Raw genomic sequence first — 12,062 nt, 5'->3', positions numbered from 1 at the left:
CTTTTTTTACCATATATTTTTACGCCTCTGGTTGTTTTTTTACTTTTATTTTACACCTGGAGGTGATATTTAACCCTTCGATGCATCAGTGACGTCTTTTTCTGGCAATATCTTTGTAAAGAAACGTTTTTATCATTTCATTTTCCAGCTAGTCCACAAAAAGCTTGTTTTTAATATCATTCCAATTCAATTATTATGATCGCTTTTATACGTTAAAAGAAACTGTAATATCTGTATTATTACCCTGAGCTCTTTATCTCTGATATAAGAGGCGATGTAGTGCACAAACTTGGGGAAAAATGTCCTCAAAATGTATGTTTTTCATTCTTCTATTGCTGTTCTATTTAATATTTTTCTTTTTCAGTCATCAAAATGTTCAAAATCTCTTTTAAAGTGAAAAATAAAGATATTTCAAACATGAAATCATTCTTGTGTGGACAAAAATATAAAACAAGCAATAATACAAATTATTATTCTGAACCAAAATGACAATAAATGGCATAAAAACACATTGATTCGTATGTAATGGAAGAGTTTAGGTCCAATCACTGGAGCTTCTGAGGGTTGAAGACCACAACCAACGAAGCAGCAGGAGTTCAGTCAGCGTAGATGTTTATCGATGAATCTCCAATAAATCTGGAACTGATACGACAGTAAAGGTTTACCAGTTTATTCACAATCATACAGCAGCACAGAACAGAGAGAGCTGAAGAAGCTTCTTGGATTAAAGGTGAAACGTCTTGAAGAACCAGAATCATCTTCAGTAAAAGCAGCTGAACTTTTCCGAGGATCTCCAGGACGACCGAGGACCTCAAACAAGACGACACCAGAACAGAAAACTACAAAAAAAAACTACCAATACTTTCATTAGTTTAAAAGAAGTAAACTGTATTTGAAGTTTAAAAAGACTCATGGATGAATTCTGGACTCTGGTCTGGACGAAGTTCTTCTCTACAACTCATTGATCCTCTCCATCCATCTGTTGTTCTGCTGTAAAAACACCTGGTCAGAAGAACCTGGACCAGAACTGGTGGACCTCTGCAGAGAACATGACAGCTTCAGAGTACCAATACTCCTACTGCTGCAGTAATACTTCCAGTACTAATACTCCTACTGTTGCAGTAATACTTCCAGTAGTAATACTCCTACTGTTGCAGTAATACTTCCAGTAGTAATACTCCTACTACTGCAGTAATACTTCCAGTACTGATACTCCTACTACTGCAGTAATACTTCCAGTACTGATACTCCTACTACTGCACCAATACTTCCAGTAGTAATACTCCTACTGTTCCATTAACACTACCAGTACTAATACTCCTACTGCTGCATTAACACTTCCTGTACTAATACTTTTACTTCCAGTACTAATACTCCTACTACTGCAGTAATACTTCCAATACTAATACTCCTACTACTTCAGTAATGCTTCCTGTACCTATACTTCCGCTACTGCAGTAATACTTCCAGTAGTGATACTCCTACTACTGCAGTAATACTTCCAATACTAATACTCCTACTACTTCAGTAATGCTTCCTGTACCTATACTTCCGCTACTGCAGTAATACTTTCTGTACTGATACTCCTACTGCTGCAGTAAAACTTCCAGTAGTAATTCTTCCTGTACCAATACTTCCAGTACTAATACTCCTACTGTTGCAGTAATACTTCCAGTAGTAATACTCCTACTGTTGCAGTAATACTTCCAGTACTAATACTCCTACTACTGCAGCAATACTTCCAGTACTAATACTCCTACTGTTGCAGTAATACTTCCAGTAGTAATACTCCTACTGCTGCAGTAATACTTCCAGTACTGATACTCCTACTACTGCACCAATACTTCCAGTAGTAATACTCCTACTGTTCCATTAACACTACCAGTACTAATACTCCTACTGCTGCATTAACACTTCCTGTACTAATACTTTTACTTCCAGTACTAATACTCCTACTACTGCAGTAATACTTCCAGTACTAATACTCCAACTGCTGTAGTAATACTTCCAATACTAATACTCCTACTACTTCAGTAATGCTTCCTGTACCTATCCTTCCGCTACTGCAGTAATACTTCCTGTACTGATACTCCTACTGCTGCAGTAAAACTTCCAGTAGTAATTCTTCCTGTACTAATACTTCCAGTACTAATACTCCTACTACTGCAGCAATACTTCCAGTACTAATACTCCTACTGTTGCAGTAATACTTCCAGTAGTAATACTCCTATTACTGCAGTAACACTTCCAGTACTGATACTCCTACTACTGCAGTAATATTTCCAGTACTGATACTCCTACTACTGCACCAATACTTCCAGTAGTAATACTTCTACTTCCAGTACTAATACTCTTACTACTACAGCAATACTTCCAGTACTAATACTCCTACTGCTGCATTAACACTTCCTGTACTAATACTTCTACTTCCAGTAGTAATACTCTTACTACTGCAGCAATACTTCCAGTACTAATACTCCTACTACTGCAGCAATACTTCCAGTACTAATACTCCTACTGTTGCAGTAATACTTCCAGTAGTAATACTCCTATTACTGCAGTAACACTTCCAGTACTGATACTCCTACTACTGCAGTAATATTTCCAGTACTGATACTCCTACTACTGCACCAATACTTCCAGTAGTTATACTTCTACTTCCAGTACTAATACTCTTACTACTACAGCAATACTTCCAGTACTAATACTCCTACTGCTGCATTAACACTTCCTGTACTAATACTTTTACTTCCAGTACTAATACTCCTACTACTGCAGTAATACTTCCAATACTAATACTCCTACTACTTCAGTAATGCTCCCTGTACCTATACTTCCGCTACTGCAGTAATACTTCCTGTACTGATACTCCTACTGCTGCAGTAAAACTTCCAGTAGTAATTCTTCCTGTACTAATACTTCCAGTACTAATACTCCTACTGTTGCAATAATACTTCCAGTAGTAATACTCCTACTACTGCAGTAATACTTCCAGTACTGATACTCCTACTACTGCACCAATACTTCCAGTAGTAATACTCCTACTACTGCAGTAAAACTTCCAGCACTAATACTCCTACTGCTGCATTAACACTTCCTGTACTAATACTTCTACTTCCAGTACTAATACTCTTACTACTGCAGCAATACTTCCAGTACTAATACTCCTACTACTGCAGTAATACTTCCAGTACTAATACTCCTACTGCTGCATTAACACTTCCTGTACTAATACTTCTACTTCCAGTACTAATACTCTTACTACTGCAGCAATACTTCCAGTACTAATACTCCTACTACTGCAGTAATACTTCCAGTACTAATACTCCTACTGCTGCAGTAATACTTCCAGTAGTAATACTCCTACTACTGCAGTAAAACTTCCAGTACTAATACTACTACTGCTGCAGTAACACCTGCTGTCTGCAGTATAAACTAGTCTGAGCAGCTTCATTTACTAAATAAGAAGAAAATAAAGTCTCTAAGCAGTTAAACAGAGAAAGTGTGAAACGATGGACTGCTGTTGCGACACAAACCTTCCTACAACCTTAATTAAATGAATGAAGCACAGATTTCCCTTTATTCAATATAAAATAAGATAGAGTAAAACAAAAAAATTGCTCTGAGATCCAACATTGATCACGTTTGAAGCCGTTTCTAGACTTTTCTAGAATTGTGAAGCCGTTGAGCTGTTTCTGGGCCAGTTGGTTGATCTAACAGGTGAAACTGTAGAACCAGGAGGTAGTCCAGTGCTTCAAGTCCTTTTGTAGGAAAAGATGCTGAATTAGTTAAAGCGGGAAACAAAGCGAATGCCTTCGGCCTGCCGGCTGCCAGAACATTCCTTGTTGAGAGTCTCAATCAGTCCTGGCACCGAGACGCTGCACATATTGGAGTAGGATGATTGGCTCCATGTCTTGGCGTCAGAAGAGAAAAAAAAGGGAATGGTTAGTGATTAAATTCACTGGCAGCCCGAGCAACACAAGACACTCGTCTGTATTTTTATTGTTGGACGGTAATCCTGTTAATGAAAAATGTGCTGTTTTTCACAGCCGCTGGCACCCGGAGCCGAGCCTCCTGTGGGAGGAGGTGGGTGAGTGTTGGGCCGCCAAATAAACGACACATTAATAAGGAGAGAATGTTGCAATCAGCTGAAATTATGTTCTGCAAACCGACGCTCTGCAGCGCACCTGAGAGATGAACCAAACAGGTGAGGCTCTGATGTGGAGAAACTGAAGCCAGATCTGAGAGGTTCCTCCTGCAGGGATTCACCGATCCAACACTTGAGCCAAAACCTGATCCAACATCTGATCCAACATCTTGTCCAACATCTGATCTGACACCTGATCCGACACCTGATCCAACACCTGATCCAACACCTGGTCCAACATCTGATCCAACATCTTGTCCAACATCTGGTCCAACATCTGGTCCAACACCTGATCCAACATCTGATCCGACACCTGATCCAACACCTGATCCAACACCTGATCCAACACCTGGTCCAACATCTGATCCAACATCTGGTCCAACACCTGATCCAACATCTGATCCAACATCTGATCCAACATCTTGTCCAACATCTGGTCCAACATCTGGTCCAACACCTGATCCAACACCTGATCCAACATCTGATCCAACATCTGGTCCAACACCTGATCCAACATCTGATCCAACATCTGATCCAACATCTTGTCCAACATCTGGTCCAACATCTGGTCCAACACCTGATCCAACACCTGATCCAACATCTGATCCAACATCTGGTCCAACACCTGATCCAACATCTGATCCAACATCTGATCCAACGTCTTGTCCAACATCTGGTCCAACATCTGGTCCAACATCTGATCCAACACCTGATCCAACATCTGATCCAACACTTGATCCACCACCTGATCCAACACCTGATCCAACACCTGATCCAACATCTGGTCCAACACCTGATCCAAAACCTGGTCCAACACCTGATCCAGCACCTGATCCAACACCTGGTCCAACACCTGATCCAACATCTGGTCCAACATCTGATCCAAAACCTGGTCCAACACCTGATCCAACACCTGATCCAGCACCTGATCCAACATCTGGTCCAACATCTGGTCCAACACCTGATCCACCACCTGATCCAACATCTGATCCAAAACCTGGTCCAACACCTGATCCAACATCTGGTCCAACATCTGGTCCAACATCTGATCAAACACCTGGTCCAACACCTGGTTCAACATCTGGTCCAACATCTGATCAAACACCTGGTCCAACACCTGGTTCAACATCTGGTCCAACATCTGATCAAACACCTGGTCCAACACCTGGTTCAACATCTGGTCCAACATCTGGTTCAACACCTGATCCAACATCTTGTCCAACACCTGTTCCAACACCTGATCCAACACCTGATCCACCACCTGATCCAACATCTGATCCAAAACCTGGTCCAACACCTGATCCAACATCTGGTCCAACATCTGGTCCAACATCTGATCAAACACCTGGTCCAACACCTGGTTCAACATCTGGTCCAACATCTGATCAAACACCTGGTCCAACACCTGGTTCAACATCTGGTCCAACATCTGATCAAACACCTGGTCCAACACCTGGTTCAACATCTGGTCCAACATCTGGTTCAACACCTGATCCAACATCTTGTCCAACACCTGTTCCAACACCTGATCCAACACCTGATCCAACACCTGGTCCAACACCTGGTCCAACACCTGGTCCAACACCTGATTCAACATCTGATCCAACACCTGTTCCAACACCTGTTCCAACACCTGGTCCAACATCTGATCCAAAATCTGATCCAACACCTCGTCCAACACCTGGTCCAACACTTGATCCAGCACCTGGTCCAACATCTGATCCAACATCTGATCCATCACCTGATCCAACACCTGATCCAACATCTGATCCAACACCTGATCCAACATCTGATCCAACATCTGATCCAACACCTGATCCAACACCTGGTCCAACATCTGGTCCAACACCTGATACAACATCTGGTCCAACATCTGATCCAACACCTGATCCAACTGAAGCATCCAAACACCGACCATCCAGCAGCAGCAGCTGTGAACATCTCACTGCTCAGCTCGGTTTCAGTTTCTGTTTCCTCACGTTTAGCTGCAGCTTGATTCATGTTTTCATGGTTGATTTTTTTAGGTTTTACACAGAAATGAATGAGTCATCACCAAGTTGTCTCTGTTTTAACCTGCTAGATCTCCATGGTAACTGATGCTGTGGAGCTAGATCTCCATGGTAACTGATGCTGTGGAGCTAGATCTCCATGGTAACTGATGCTGAGGAGCTAGATCTCCATGGTAACTGATGCTGTGGAGCTAGATCTCCATGGTAACTGATGCTGAGGAGCTAGATCTCCATGGTAACTGATGCTGAAGAGCTATATCTCCATGGTAACTGATGCTGAGGAGCTAGATCTCCATGGTAACTGATGCTGTGGAGCTAGATCTCCATGGTAACTGATGCTGAGGAGCTAGATCTCCATGGTAACTGATGCTGAGGAGCTAACCTGCTCCTGGTTCTGTTCAGAGTTTAGATTTATGACAGTTGTAAAATGGTAAATAAATTACACTAATTTCATATATAAATATATATGTCATATGAATGACAATTAACACATGACAAATTGGCTGAAACAGTTAAAGTCAAAACAAAACATTTTCTCCTGGTCTTTATTAAAATAGGTCATTAAAATAATCAAAAACTTTCAATATCTACTAAAATCTAATATTTTATTGTGATACATTTTCAGCTACATGAATATGTTTTATAGTGAAACATCTGGACAAGAGGTTTGCATTATGTTGATGTGAAAAAATGTAAAATCACCGGTAAAGCACGATAAAGTAAATGGTGAAATAAAATTATCAGTAAAAATGTTCAACTAAGAATTAGTTCTGATTCAGAAAGACTGTTTTCATTTGTCTGGTGAGATGTTTAGACGGTTCACATCCATCAGACTCTCACACTGATGTTTCCATTCAGAGGTCAAACCAATAAAAGCCAAACGTCTTTACGGTTCCTATGTGTTGGAGGTCCACATATCCTATAACCAGATAATTCTGGTAAGGAGTTAACAATAAATATTTAATACCATCGCAGCCCAGCCGGGAGTCGGAGCCGTGACAAATATCCTCTCTGAAGTTTCATCAAAATGTGATCAGCAGCATCCAAGATATTGTGTGTGACAGACGGAGGGATGGAGGGATGGACGAGTGCCGACCCTCGGTCCCTCTGCGGGGGGCAGCAGGACGACCGACGGCTAATTAATCAAATTATATGACAGATGGTGTGGAGGAACTATTTCCCCCACAGGACGCTTTCAGATGAGCCGCCGGCCTCATGGTGAAACTGAGCATCAGCACTTGACTGGAGTCCTTTCATTCTGTCCAATAAGAGAGCCGAGCCTTGGGAGAGACAAAAAAGGCCAGCATTAGTGGAGGACTGGAGGAGAGGAAGAGGAGAAGAATGATGGAAAAATATTGCTCTTCCCCGTTGGACGTGATATGATCGCAGCCGGCTTTTATTGCTTTGTGGAATATTGCTGGAGTGCTGAATTAGATTGGGTCTCCCCCTCTGGCTTCCATGATAAGGCCTCAGGAAAAGCAGCTTTGGATCGATCCAGCGGACAAAAATGGGACGGCGGAAACATAAACAGATTACGGACCTTTGAAACGGCTTCATTTCCAGGCAGGAGACACATTCAGCCTCCATCCTAAAACCAGGAGCCTGTTGATGGTGTGGAGAAAAAAATATTTTCACACTGAAAACTTCTACATTTTAAGCATTTTGGGGAATTTTTTGAACATTTCTTGGTGCAAAAAAGAAATGCTTAAAAAAAAAAAGTTTCTTTAAGAACATTCGGGAAAAATTAACCAATTGCTGTAGATATTTTTAGGATTTTTTGGGAAGACTTTTACTCATTTTTTGAAAATATTTACAAAAATTTTCTTGCCAGATTTTTTAAATAAAACTTTTGAAGGAATTATTGAAAATTTTTTCCTGAAAGTTTTGCAAATTTTCTGAAATTTGGGGATTTTTTTCCAGAATTTTTGATTTTTTTCAGACGAAACAACATTTTTTTGGTGTAAAAAAGAAAAGTTAAAAATGTTTCTTAAGAACATTCACATAAAAATCAACCAAAATCCAGCAAATTTTGCTGGATTTTGGTTGATTTTATGTGAATGTTCTTAAAGAAAATATTAGAAATTTTACTGATGTATATGGAATCCCTTTAGATATTGTAGGATTTTTTGGAAGATTTTTATTAATTTTTTGAAAATATTTACATCTTTTTATTTTTTTACTTTTATTTCTTGCCAAATTTGGGGATTTAAAAAAAAAAAAAGCTTTTAAGGAAAACTTTTAACGAATTCTTGGAATTTTCTTCCTTAAGGTTTTGCAAATGTTTATAAATTTGGGGAATTTCTTGTTTTTGGATTTTTTTCAGACAAGGGAACAATTTTTTTTGGTGCCCGTACATGAAGACAAAAGGAGGGTTAAAGGAGTATTTTTCCTGTTCTTAGCCCGAGTCACCTCATAGTTAAAACACAAACACTCCCAGCTGGCCTCCCTCCAGCGGTAAGTACCTGTGGACAGGTGACAGGTGTTTACTGTTCACACGGTGAATCCACTTCCTCACAGTCAGAGACTAGTGGAGCATTTAACTGCTGAGGAGCAGATATTTCCCTCAGGAGGAGGACACAGAAACAGGCTAATGAAAGAGAATATTGGATTTATCAGGCGGAGACAAACACGACTCTGAACGAATGATAATGGAGCTGAAAGTGAGAAGAAGCAGCTAACAGGTGGGGATGCTAACGACACCTGGGTTTACAGTACAGCCTGATGGAAACGGAGATGTGTTTGTATCCCACCAACAACACCAGTATACTGTAAAAGCACACGCTGAGTGAGGTATCAGTACACAGAACGATAGTACTAACTGTATATTTAACTCCCAGTCATCAGAGCTGCACTTCCTGTTGTAGAAAATAATAAACCAGAACAGATCAAACATCAGACACCACCTTCAGACCTTCACGTTGGTCTTCAGCCACTACAGCAGCTCTGACTGATGGAGGTCTGGACTCAAACCTGGAGGTCTTCTGAGGTTTCAGAAACCAAGACTTCAGCAGCAGATCTTTAAAGGTTGGACCTTCATGGATCAGACTTTCCAGAACATCCAAAACATGCTGGATGGGACTGAGACCTGAAGAACTTGGAGGCCGAGTCGACAGTTTGAACTCTGTCGTGTTCCTCAACCCTGACCAGTGTTTGCAGTGATACAGGAAGCTTTGTCCTGCTGAAGACTCCACCAGAGGAGATCTGCACCAGTGTTCAGATGATCATCTACTTCAGGTGTCAGTGCAGACCAGGAACACCACAACACCTGAGGCAGCCTGACAGGACCTCCAGGTGATGATCAGTAACATCATGTCAGCTGTCGATGGTTTTAAATTCACTGATCACTTATAGACATCTGACTGAAATAAGAGCAGCTCCGTTCTACATCCTGCCTCAGCTAGTGAAGCTTCTACCTGATTAAAACAGATGGAACATCTGAGGCGGCTTTACTCTGAGTTACAGTTTTAATTAGGATACTGGAAAAAATTGCTTCTGTCTGGTTTATATAATCAGACTCTGGTCTGTGATGGAGAAATTCTACCAAAGTCATCATCGTTCAGTCAGACCTCACGGTTGTGGAACCATCTTCTGCAGCTATGCATATATATATATATATATATATATATATATATATATATATATATATATATATATATATATATATATATATATATATATATATATATATTTTATATTTATATTTATATGTATATACTCGTACATCACTGTATTTCTTGTATTCTCTATATTCCCTGTATTTACTGCATTCACTGTATATTCACAGGTGTGATTTACCTGAACATGACAGGAGTCAGCCACCTGTTTGCTAGAAAACCTTTTTCCCTCCAGTTTATTACCTCAGCGAGGAGCAGAGCGACGGATTAAAGCTTCGTCCAGATTTATTGTGGTTAGAAGACGACAGAGCCGCCGACAGAACAGATCCAATATTGCAGCTCGCTGCTCTAATCTTATGAGTGGTCGGGGACCGAGGTGATACCGCAGATAAAAGTAAATCTACTTGGCAGCACAGATTTGCTGTCCTCATTAGTTTGTTGTGTCAGAAGCAGCAGAGGATTCAGCTGCAGCATCCAGCCAGCGGCTCGGAGGGAAATAAACGATGTTAGGACTGTTTCCTCGAGCACAGCCTCTGATTCTCCCTGCAGGAAGCTGATTACCACCCACCTGATCAGAGACAGGAAACCTGCTGCACACAGCTAGCCAGGAGGTTAACTAGACAGCTAACCAGAAAGCTAACAAGAAAGCTAGCCAGGAGGCTAACTAGACAGCTGACCAGCAGGCTAACCAGACAGCTAACCAGCAGGCTAACTAGACAGCTAACCAGCAGGCTAACTAGACAGCTAACCAGACAGCTAGCCAAGAAGCTAACTAGACAGCTAACCAGAAAGCTAACAAGAAAGCTAGCCAGGAGGCTAACTAGACAGCTGACCAGCAGGCTAACCAGACAGCTAACCAGCAGGCTAACTAGACAGCTAACCAGCAGGCTAACTAGACAGCTAACCAGACAGCTAGCCAAGAAGCTAACTAGACAGCTAACCAGCAGGCTAACCAGACAGCTAACCAGACAGCTAGCCAGGAAGCTAACTAGACAGCTAACCAGACAGCTAGTCAGGAGGCTAACCAGACAGCTAACCAGACAGCTAGCCAGGAAGCTAACTAGACAGCTAACCAGACCGCCAGCCAGGAGGCTAACTAGACAGCTAACCAGACAGCTAGCCAGGAAGCTAACCAGACAGCTAGCCAAGAGGCTAACTAGACAGCTAACCAGACAGCTAGCCAGGAAGCTAACCAGACAGCTAACCAGGAGGCTAACTAGACAGCTAACCAGACAGCTAGCCAGGAAACTAACTAGACAGCTAACCAGACAGCTAGCCAGGAGGCTAACTAGACAGCTAACTAGACAGCTAACCAGACAGCTAGCCAGTTGGCTAACTAGACAGCTAACCAGACACTGTATTCACTGTATTTAGTGTATTTACTGAACGTTCTACGTCGTTACATTCAGAGCTTTTGTCGTCGTTCCTGGTTCTGATTTTGACTCCATAATTCATCTGCACTGATTTTGTTGTTCGTTATACTATGTTGTTCTTGTTCTTTTGGAAGTGCCAACAAAGTTTCGTTGCAGAATGCAATGACAGTAAATATCCTTGAATCCTTAAACATCCTGTAAATATGAAGAAGAGCTGAACTTTGGTGGAAACGCTGATAAACATCCAGATTTAAACGGTTTCCACCAAAAGGCTTCCAGCTGACGTCTGTTCTGAGCTGAAGCTCGGAAGACTAAAATAAGGACTAAATGTTTGGAGTTACATCTCATCAGTAAACTCTGTTGTTCTGCTTCCACTGCTGGACCGACTGAAGAACCAGGAGAAGATCAGCTCCAGGTTTCTGTTCTGGATGTTTCTGACCACATCAATGCAGAAGTTCTACCAGAATCCTGACTCCTGAGCTGCTCTGAGATCAGACATAGATTTTTCTCTGTTTACAGTTGAAAGTGAGCTCAGTTTATCTCCAGCTATGTTCTCTTTCATCATCTCCACCTAGTTAAGGAGCTGCTGCTCTCCTGGGGTTCCTCTCCAGGGGTCAGCTCAGTCTGCAGTCATTAAGAACATGTTCCTCCTCCACGCTTTCATCAGATGTTCCAGCTCTGCAGCAATGTGATGGACAGAAAACACTCAGAAACAGAGACAGGGCAGCAGGAGGTCCTCATGTTGGAGTTCTGGATCTACATAATGTGGGTGGATGCCGTCTGCTGGTGCGTTAATGAGGTTCTCCATGAGATGATCACCACCAAGGAGCTGCATGAAGCTTCCACAGCTGATTCTGTGGAGGCTTCAGGTCAGCCTTAGAAGGTTTGTGTTCAGGGTTACGTCTTTAACCCTCCTGTT

This window comes from Amphiprion ocellaris, chromosome 13 (genome assembly GCF_022539595.1).
Source record: "Amphiprion ocellaris isolate individual 3 ecotype Okinawa chromosome 13, ASM2253959v1, whole genome shotgun sequence".
NCBI classification, from domain to species: Eukaryota; Metazoa; Chordata; class Actinopteri; family Pomacentridae; genus Amphiprion; species Amphiprion ocellaris.
This window is presented reverse-complemented; position numbering follows the sequence as displayed.